Source organism: Coptis chinensis, chromosome 7 (genome assembly GCF_015680905.1).
Source record: "Coptis chinensis isolate HL-2020 chromosome 7, ASM1568090v1, whole genome shotgun sequence".
Taxonomy (NCBI): domain Eukaryota; kingdom Viridiplantae; phylum Streptophyta; class Magnoliopsida; order Ranunculales; family Ranunculaceae; genus Coptis; species Coptis chinensis.
The window spans coordinates 95613888-95625550 of NC_141462.1; the positions used below are offsets into that span (position 1 = coordinate 95613888).

Consider the following 11663-nt stretch of genomic DNA (forward strand, 5'->3'; position numbering starts at 1 on the left):
GGACGAGAAGGAAAATGGTGAAACTCGCAGGAAATGCAAGAGCAAGATTTTAGTTGCCCTTAAGTAAAGATGAAAATTGGACCTATAGTTTTTTCCAGTAGTCAGAGCCATGTGAACTGGCTTTAATAATTATTATTGTTTTGTTCACCCATAGTGTCAGTGTTCACATTGATTCGAGATAATCGCTCCGTCATATGAGTTTTCAAAATCTTTTATTCCCAAAACAAATATGATTTGAGTTTTACAGACCAGATTTAGTTTTGCAAGGAATAACAAGAACCACACTTGACATGATTGTTATAGAAAATTGGTAGTACTGTAATTACATGCTATTGCTGTTGACAAGAGTAAGCGTTTGGGAACCATGGAAGAAAATAAATTGAACTCAGAGAACACATGATAAAAGAACCAAGAGAAGGGAACTAGCATGCAGTCCAAGAGATTCTTAACCTGCAACAGGCTGATTGCAGAAGTGCAGAACAACTTCAAGGTGTTAGTGGCGTCAGATTCCATGCATGCTATACAGAGTATCAACAATGCAGCCCCTCCTTTGTACTGAATTTGAGAGCATCTCATTTCTTCATGTATTTAGGGAAACTAATCGTTTAGCTGATCACCTAGTAAGTGATACCATCGTTAAAGAGGAGGCGGCTAGTAGGCTGTACACAAGATTATCTTAGTAAAACAGGTGAGGGTCCTGTCAACCCTAGCTTAATCTTAAAAAAAAAGATATTTCCTGTAACAACATTGATTACAACATTGTTTCGGAACTATGATTACAACATTGATTTGATCCAGGATCCCTTCTAACATCCCTTCATCAGGATCACCTGGGAAGCCCTTCTGACTATAACTCAACATTAATCGCTTGGCTGTTGCGTGTGGAAACTCTATGACCTATTGTATGCCCGAGTGCCTAAAGCCAGTTTGGAGTGGTCTTACTTGACGCCATGTTTGATGAACTATCAGAAACCTTGGCTAAAGATCGATACTGTAATTTCACACTCTCAGCATTGTCCAGTGTTTTTACAACGTACCTGATTGTCATTTGACAAAAGAATAATAGTTAAAAAAAAAACACTGAAACGATGCTATAAAGTACATTATAGAGGAAGGATCAATAGGAATCCCATCAAGGAAATACTCGGAATAATGACCAATATTCCTTCAACAAAGGATCCCCCACAGCGGCAGAGAATAATAGTTCCTTGAAGTACAATAAGATGTGAATGCATTTGTAAGTCCATGCCTTTTTTCCAAATTTATTTATCCTTTACAGTGTTAGGCCATTCACTAACAAAAAACACAACTCAAAAATATTGTACACAAAGTACTGGATAAGAAAAGTAAATCTGGGTTGTCAACAGATGAAAATTTTGATTGCTATTAAGGTCACAATGAAGAACACAATAAAAAGCTTTATAAAAATATTATTAATGCGGATACAATCAAGATGATGAGAGCAAGACTCAAGAAACCAAAATTAAGAATTTATGCGAATGCACAGTTGCACACAAATATAAGCCCATAAAAATTAAAACACATGTAAGCAAAAAATAACTAACCATCCATTCAAACATTGTGTTGTTACAACAGCTTCCCGTCCCACAAAGCGTAGAGGTGTCCTCTTGTTTCCCTGCTTCCAATTCTTTCAGTTACTACAGGTCAAGTTTTATAAGACAAAGCAAGCATACATACTTAAATCCAACAGCATACCTTGATAACTACTCTGTCAGTAACTGCAAAAGGAAACTGAACACCTTTACCTCTTGAGAAATACATTGAGAGATCACCACAACTTGACTTGTCCTGCACCAAAGAGAATAAAACTGAGCATCTAGTGTTTTGTTAGGAGTTCATTTCAACTGACTTTTTAGACAAGGGGGTTCCTGCTGTTTGCTTAGTTGGGGGGGGGGGGGCACTTATCTGCTGTATGTTTTCGGTGTATTTGCAATTGCACACTTGGGCCATCCCCATCCCACTATATTATTTTGTCTAATATATAATCTACATTACCAACCAAAGAGACAAAAAAAAGAGGACAAACCTGTTCAAACCTTTCTCTTCTTTTCTTTGATGCTCGGCAAGAACTTAACTCTTCTTCCCTAATTTAAAATGCCAGAATTGCAGAACGGAGAGCTGTTCAAGTTTATGAAGAATGTTACATTTAGAATTAGTAAAAGAGAAAATAATTAAAATGTCTATTGCATAAAGTGATCGAATAGCCTTGTCATCTGAAGAATCAGACCAGGTAAAGTTATAGCAGATAACTGGAAAACCACTAGTGAATAGATGCAATTGTGCAAGTCAGCCATTTTAAGTTCAAATTGAGGTTTGACGATGAGCTTATGCATGATTGGATGACACTGAATCACCAATTTCTAACAAATCACATATCCACTACAACAAAATACAACCACCTTGGATGAACAAAAGTACCAGATGATACAAATGATGGTCCAATTGTCAAGCCTAAGGGTGCCAACCTGAAATGACGGTCCAATTTCATAAACATTGGCCACACTTGAACAATCTTCCCAAGCTAATGGCCCATAATACCAAATAGATGGAACCTTCAAGCGAGCAAAAGTAGCATAATCCCCTTCCCCCTTAAGAGGGAAGAAGGGGAGAGATCTTAGCATAGATATGAACAACTATCAATGATTTACTCAAATGTTAGTGTGTCAAGTTCTCTTGCATGTAAAGTGCAGGAGCTAAGCATCACCACAAGGCCATGACATTATCCAACTGCCTGATCTGCTTATAAAATGACATTGTCAGGTCCACTGCATATGCCTTCTTTAGTAAAAACCTTTTGTTATAAATTAAAATGGGTTACATAAGACCAAACATGACTTTATCAATATAGTAATCCAAGTGAGAAATGCACAAGTCTTTCACCTTTAATAAGTTAACATGCTACAATATGTCAATAAATGACCAGGGATATGGGTATGGACACGGTTAGCAATTGCAGAGTCAAGGACCAGAAAGAAACAAAAATCTAAAAGTCAAACACCGAGAAGGCGAGATCCAAGGATAAAAGAATAATGAATTTTATGACTATACAAATTTTATTAATCATAGAAAATCTAGAATAGAGCAATAAGTGATATTCATATTCTTCAATCTTAGATTTACAATGATTGATAAACCGACTTACAGAGATTTGGTGCTACTGAGTCTTCCGTAACAGACTGTTGACAAGTATAGCACACTCTCTGCAATTGCATTGCAGGGATGAGAATGTACACCAATAACCAATGACAGCATATCACTCAAAGAACCCAATAGGGCTATATTTGCTACCTTAAGTAATTAACATAAATATTCATATTTTTCGACCATTTTTCAGTTAGAACGATTGGATATACCCAAATCAAAACTTTAGTATCAAACTACTGTTCATGCAGACTCTTACTGCTCATAGTAGCAAACTGCTAGAATACACATAAGATCCCTAATGAATACATAAGGGGTGTTGTGACTCTGACACGGCATGGACACACTATTTCACATTGAAAACTGACGTATACAACAGCCATTTTATAGTATCTGAATATTGTAGTCTAAGAACCAGACTGCCCCAGGCCAACACAGCTATTAGCAATGCTGGGGTGTAATATCTTATTAAGGAAAAGTTTTCAGTCTGGCACAAGTTATACGCATGTGAAGGGCTAGAAGTATTAAATACAACAAGAAATGCCATAGGACAAGAACCCACCATTTTAAAAACATGCTGCAGTCCACCACTACCAAATGAGTGTCCACACGGCAATATCATGGCATCATCCATGAGAGTTCCTCTGTACAAACAATCAGCATACGGAAACAATCAGTGTCGGGCGTCATGCATGTCACAGCAAATACAGGTAAACAGAAAGAATTGCGTTGAGGCGGACATACGTTATGGGATCCGAAAGAATTGTTCTCAGAGGCTCGCCCGATTCTACTGACAAAGAAGCCTCCTTCCCACTGCTAAATCCACACCCGTTCTCACCTCCAATTTCCTTCTATGCCAGAGCAGACCCTTCTGGTCCTTGTAGAAACTGTGAATAATAAAGATCAGGCTCCGCTATGCTAACTGCATTCTCAAAATGATTGACCCTCCCTTGCTGGTGATGTTGACCACTTGAACAACTCCCTCTAATATTGTTTGCAGAATGAACACCATTAACATTATTACCATCCTTCATCAACACTCCTCTACTCGATCCTAACAATAATATATCAACTCTAACTAAGCATTCATATATCCAAAACAACAAATACATAACAATTATAAAACATACCAAAATCACTATACATTAACATCTCTCACCTAAAGAAGATGATTGCTTCTGCAAGTTCGCCTTCTCGTTATTGCCACTACTGTGTACACTTCCACTACTATTATTATTGTTATTAGTATTCTTATTACCAATACTATTATTCTCCAAACCAACTAAACCCTCCACCTCACCATCTCCCTCATCATCATCCTCATCCACATCATCATCTTCTTCTTCCTCATCACCTTCTGACCCTTCACCGCTTGGCGTATCAGTACTCCCCTCATTATTCCAGTTCAAATTCTCTCTTCTTTCTCTATTAATCCCTGAATCCTCAAAAACATTCATATTTCTTCTAAACTCTGAACTCTGTGTCCCAAAATACCTCTCCCCTTCAATAGAAAACATCTTCTCAGTCACAAAACCACTCATTTCTCTACCTTTCCTTCCATTTTCAACAATTCTACGTTGTGGAGAAGCTCCACAGTTGAACTGTAAGGTCTCATCTTGAAACACCAGCTGTGAATTCAATCCATTTTCCATTCTTTGCTCTTTTACTAACTAAATTTGTTCAGTTACACTAATTCCCCATCAAATTTAGTGAAATGGAGCTTGTTATAGAGGTTGAAACATCGAAAGATTGGATCTTTTGAGGAAATGGATGTGTTTTATTAAGTTAATTTGAGTTTAAGAGGGTGAATTGATCAAGTGTGAAGACATTGTTGTTGACTGTTGAGTGAGTGCGTATAGTGGAATTGGGGGAAAAATTAGGGCAAAATGTTGGGGAAAGTAATTAAAGTCAAAGTGTTATGAGTGTGTGTCCCTAGAATCATCTAACGGTTGGTTACTTTTTATGCTAAATACAAACATTTGTATACTCTCCTATATACTGTACAGTAGTTAGTTGTTCAATCTAATCTCATGGGCTAAAACACTTGCAGAGTTTAAAATTTAGATTGAAGAAATCAGTAGAAACAACAGCATCACCATTTCAACACTACTAAATCAGTAGTAACATGATCATAGTGCAAATTAAGACAGTATGTTAACCAAAATAATCTCTTAAAAAAATTGTCATGTCCAAATCCAAAGCCCCCTGATCAAAATCCTGGCTCCGCTAGATGTGCTGATATAATAAGTTATTGCTTTGATTGATCCAGAGTGAAACTTGTTTGCACGTTAACCTCAAAGGCTCAATCACAATTGTGTTGCAACCATAGTTTAGGATTTCGGAATTCCGAAAAATCTAAAAACCGAAATTCATCAAATTTCAACTCTATTATATTTGGAATTTCGAATGATTTCGAAATATTTAATATTTCGACTTTATATTTGGAATTTCGGTTTTTTGAAAAACCAAAATATTTAGTGGAATTCCAAAGTTTCGTTCGGAATCATGAACACAGGTTGCAACTGATATATTTACTCCACTGCATCGGTTCAACTAATACTAATCAAATTTTAGCATGCGAAAAAGAGCATGAAGAAGAAATGCATATGTAGTATACTAGATTACTAGTACTAGCTGGTTCACTAGTCTCATACTCTCAACTCTCAGGAGCATGTACAACAATACAAGTACACCTTGTAGATTTATTTGCATTTCCTGTAATATTCAAGTGAGCGGAGCAAACGTTTTTGGGAGGGGTGAAAGTACGTGGGATAAAAGGTAGTTTGGTAGATTTCTGTCTGTCTGTCCTCACCTATCCCTCTATCTCTTCCTCTTAACCAAACCCTAACTCTCTCTCTCTCTCTCCCCACCCACAAACTCATCTCTCCCTCTCTCTTCTCCACCCTCCGCTCACGCCTCCATTGCTTAGCAGTTATCTAGTGTAATCAAGTGAGTGGAGTTTCTGTCTGTCCTCAATCTCTCATCTTCCCTCTCCCTCCTTCACTCTCCGTCACTTTCCCTCTCCCTTCCTCTCCTTCTGTCCTTCACTCTCCGCTCACGCCCCCACTGCAATGCAGTATATTAGTATATACTAGATTTTGAACCCGGGCATACGCCCGGGATCTATTAAATATTTTGTGTGTTGAAAAGGCTTTACAAAATGTCTCACACAAATTTTCGAATAAGAATATATTTTTATTGAAAATAAACCGAAATACGTTAATGAGCAACGATTATGGTGCATAAGTACTTGGGAACTAATAAGGGATCAAATTGATATAGCCTCTTCACTTTGTGGTTTAGGATATTAATCCATAATTTTCAAATAGAATTATCTTAAACTCGATCTAGCTTGTATAATAGTTTTCTTAGATTTATGGTGATTTAGATGCAAATTTTCGAATCAAAATATATTTTTATTGAAAATAAACCGAAATACGTTAATGAGCAGCGATTATGATGCATAAGTACTTGGAAACTAATGAATCAAATTGAGATAGCCTATTCACTTTGTGGTTTAGGATATTAATCTGTAATTTTTAAATATAATTATCTTAAACTCGATCTAGCTTGTATAATAGTTTTCTTATATTTATGGTGATTTAGCGGCAAATTTTCGAATAAGAATATATTTTTATTGAAAATAAACCGAAATACATTAATGAGTAGCGATTATGGTGCATAAGTACTTGGAAACTAAATGATTGATCAAATTGAGATAGCCTCTTCACTTTGTGGTTTAGGATATTAATCCGTAATTTTCAAATGGAATTATCTTAAACTCGATCTAGTTTGTATAATAGTTTTATTATATTTATGATGATTTAGCGATAAATCATCACTATTCGACTTACGTACTAATGTGTACAAATCACTAAAACAGATTGATTGTTTCCATATCCTTAAAGAATACACTACTCCCACTTAAATTTTTTTATCACATGAGCGTGTCCTACGAACGGGTGCCGTTATATTAAATTATTCTAAAAAATATTAGCAACTATGCATAACTATGAGATATGAAAATTATATTAATTACTCATTTAAATTTCTTGTACCACTCTCTATAAAAATGAAGTATCAAACCTTGATAAAACTCATCGACTTTTTTTTATTGTTAGTTTTAACAATAAAAGTTTGATTGAAGTGTTGTGAGAATGCCCAATGTGGCAAAGATAATATTGCAGCTACTTGAATAGCAATACATTCCAAATCACAATAAATGAATTATGATTAACACTACTTAAAATGCAAAACTATATTTGTCGAGACATTTATTCCCTCTACATATAATACAAATATATTTTAGGGTTATTAGTTCAATGCATTTATATCAAGTTTCTGATTTTCTATTAATTATTTTTTTAGGTTAGTTTAATGTAGTACATTGCATCCAGTTTCTAATTTCTCATTAATTATTCTTTGAGGTTAGTTCAATGCAGTTGCATCAAGTTTTCGATTTCCTGTTAATTATTATTTGAGATTAGTTCGGTGCAATTGCAACCACTTTATGATTTTCCGTTAGTTATTCATTAAGGTTAATTCAGTACAGTTGCATCTGGCCGGCCAGTTTTTGATGTTTCATTAATTAGTATTTGAGATCAGTTCATTGCATTTGCATCCAGGTTCCAATCTCCCATTAATTACTCTTTGAGGTTAGTTCAATACATCCAAGATCCGGTTTCGATTTCCGTTAATTGTTTTTCTAGGTTACTTCGATAGTTTACAATTTCTATACGGTTTTGCATACATGTAAAGGTCTGTTTTTATAAACTCACTTTCATTTTGGGTTCCTAATTTCTCGTAATTACTCATGTGAGAAGAAAAAAGCGACATTTATGCTTTTTGAGGTCAGTCTTGATGCGATTACATCCGACTTCCAATTTCAGGTTAACTATTTTTTAGGTTATTTCAATGCATTTGCATCCAATTTCTGATTTCCCGTTAGTTAATCTCTGATTTTAGTTTAATAGAGTTGCATCCAATTTTTGGTTTTTCGTTAATTATTCTTTGAGGTTAGTTCAATGCAGTTGCATCCAATTTCTGATTTTATGTTAATTGTTCTTTGAGGTTAGCTCAATGCATTTGCATCAAGTTTTCGATTTCCCATTAATTATTTTTTTAGGTTAGTTCAATACAGTTACATCAAATTTATAATTTCCCGTTAATTATTCATTTAGGTTAGTTCAGTGCAGTTTCATCCATTTTTCAATGTTTCGTTAATTAGTCTTTGAGATTAGTTCATTACATTTGGATCCAGTTTTCGATTTTCTGTGAATAACTCTTTAAGGTTAATTCAATAGATATGCATCTAGTTTCTGATTATTTATGCTTTGAGGTTAATTCGATGTAATTATATCCGGTTTCTGATTTTCCGTTAATTATTCTTTGAGATTATTTCAATGCATTTGCATTTAGTTTCCGATTTCCCATCAATTATTCTATAAGGTTAGTTTAATGCAGTTGCATTCGGTTTTTGATTTTCTGTTAATTATTTTTTGAGTTTAGTTCAATACATTTGCATCTAGTTTCCGGTTTCCCATTAATTATTATCTGAGATTTGTTTGATGTATTTGCATACCGTTTTCGATTTCCCGTTAGATATTTTTCAAGGATTTGCATCCAATTTCTAATTTGCCGTTAGTTATTATCTGGCGTTAGTTTAATGCAATCACATCCAGTTTCTAATTTCTAGTTAATTACTTTTTGAGTTTAGTTTATTGCATTTATATAAAGTTTTTGATTTTCCGTTAATTACTCTTTGAGCTCAGTTATGTATTTGAATCCAGTTTCCGATTTCCTTTTAATTATCCAATGTGGTATGTAATACTAACTTCTACTGATCCATCTGTAGTGTCCTTGCAAATATGACATAAAAAGTAAATTATGCTTGATTTATTATGTGGGATCATCGAAGATTATCCAGTTCCCGATTTCCCATTAATTATTATTTAAATTATGCATGACTTACTATGTGAAATCTTCAAAGATTATCTACGAACAGGTGCTGTTATATTAATTATTATGAAAAATATTTGCAAATTTGCAGAACTATTATATATTAATATTATATTGATCACTCATCTAAATTTCTTATAACGTGAAAACCTCACTTTTCATTAAAAAAAAGAACTCGCCTTTGATAAAACCCTTCAACTTCATTTTGTTGTTTAATAAAAGAAGTTCGATTGAAGTTTTGTGAGATTGCCTAATAAGATGAAGTTCATATATATTGAAGCTACTTGAACAACAATGAGCTCTCAATCATACAGAAAGAGATAATATAAATACCATTTTAAATGTAAAACTATACTTATCGAGACATTCCCACAACATATAACTCAACTATGTTTTGAGATTAGTTCAATGCATTTGCATCCCGTTTATGATTTTTCGTTCTATTTTGAGGTTAGTTCAATGTAGTTGCACCAGATTTCCAATTCCCGTTATTTATTTTTTGAGATCAATTCAATGCAGTTGCATCCAGTTTCTGATTTTTGATTTCTCGTTAATTATTCTTTCGGTTAGTTCAATACATTTGCATCCAATTTCCAATTTTCTGTTAATTGTTCTTTGAGGTCAGTTCAATGCATTTGCATCTAGTTTCTGATTTCCCGTTAATTATTCTGTGAGATTAGTTTAATGCATTTGCATCCAGTTTCCGATTTCTCGTTTATTATTTGATAAAGTTGCATTTGCATTTAGTTTCCGATTTTCCGTTAATTATTGTTTGAGGCTAGTTCAATGAATTTGCATCCAGTTTTCGATTTTCCGTTAATTATTTCTTGAGGTTAGTCCAATGCATTTGCATCAATTTTTTTTTAGATTAGTTCAGTGCAGTTGCATCCGGTTTCCGATTTCCCATTAATTATTTTTTAAGATTAGTTTCACGCATTTGCATCATGTTTCCAATTTATAATTAATTTTTCTTTGAGGTTAGTTCAATGCAGTTGCATCTAGTTTCCGATTTCCCATTAATTTAATCTTTGAAGGTTAGCTCAATGCATTTGCATTCAGTTTTCGATTTTCGACAATTATTTTTTTATGTTAGTTTGATGTATTTGCATCCAACTTTTGATTTTCCGTTAATTATTCTTTGAGGTTAGTTTAATGCAGTTGTATCAATATTCAAATTTTCTATTAATTACTTTTGAAGATTAGTTTAATGCTTGCATTTGCATATAGTTTCCGATTTCCCGTTAAATATTATTTGAAGTTAGTTCGATGCATTTGCATCCAGTTTTCGATTCCCATTAATTATTTTTTTACGTTAGTTTCATTCAGTATTATATATTTTTTTAAATATTTGTCATTATTGTTTTGCTGTTATTATTATTTTTTTCATTTTCTATTATATATTTTGTGATGTTATTTTTTGTATAATTGTTTTTAACTATGTTTTGAGGCCGTGTTAAGGATATATTCGAAATAAGTTGGTGTTTTATCATATATACTAAAATTGTATGATTTGTAATAGGGAATTAGTTTCTACAAATTACCTATTTTTTAGCAATTTTTTTTTATTTGATCAAATATATAAGAATTGGAACATTAAAAGTGTTTGATTCGTAATAGGAAATTACTTTTTACAAATCACCTATTTTTTAGCAATTTTTTTTATTTGATCAAATATATAAGAATTGGAAATACACTTAAACTCTCTAAATATAAGAATTAGAAATACATTCAAACTCTCCAAAGAGGTTCCATGTACGTGTGATTATAGGCTATTAAAAAATACTATCTTTTATATTATAGTGCCACATAGGTGTGAGAAAAAACTAACTCTTATATTAGAGTGCCACATAGGAGAGAGAAAATCCTCCATGAGAGGTCTCTGCTTTAGTATATAGACAAGGTTTTTGACGACCCGGTCATATGGCCGAACTTGTTTTTAGAGTTCTTCTTAGAAGTGTCATTATTATGTGGTCGTAGGAATTTCCTTTTTAAAAACCTAGTTGTACACAGTGATTTCCTTCTTGAAAATAAAACAATCATTCAAAACAATTTATAACAACAATGGAAATCAACCTTGACTACTTGTAGCTAAAAGATAGAGAGAAACTCAAGTCCATGCTTGACATTTTCTTCAGACATTCGCTCTAAATTTGTCTAACTACATATTAAATAAATACCACATGAAAAAGAAGAACACATAACCAACTAACCATATATAAACATTGTTATGCTATGCATCCTAGATTTCTATGTGCGGGAGTTTGTACTTCTTCCATATACAACCAAGATTGCTCAATGTAGGACGTCTCATATATAGTTAAAGTGATTATCCATACATCGACTGTAATAGAGTACACACCTTTGCACATTAAGTTGGACTATAATAGAGGTTATATACATAGGCCAAGTAGCGAATTCAATGAGATAGATAAGAGAGTACTTCGGTAATAACCGCTTTGATAGAGATCTTTATTAGGGCCTTTCGTATCTACTGTAAAGCTTTCTGTATTGTGTCGTGTATAGGACTGTACTAATGACATTGT

The 11663-nt window shown here is 33.6% G+C and overlaps 1 pseudogene across 1 annotated transcript; it reads right to left on the bottom strand.

Moving 5' to 3' along the window:
* Nucleotides 1–916: 916 nt before the first annotated feature.
* On the bottom strand, nt 917–5090 carry LOC147490239 (U-box domain-containing protein 62-like; annotated as a pseudogene). The gene is made up of 8 exons (XR_015202894.1): nt 4322–5090; nt 3907–4216; nt 3725–3806; nt 3164–3221; nt 2048–2139; nt 1710–1809; nt 1592–1658; nt 917–1037 (listed from the first exon to the last, which is right to left on the bottom strand). The product of XR_015202894.1 is annotated as a U-box domain-containing protein 62-like (transcript).
* Nucleotides 5091–11663: the final 6573 nt, after the last annotated feature.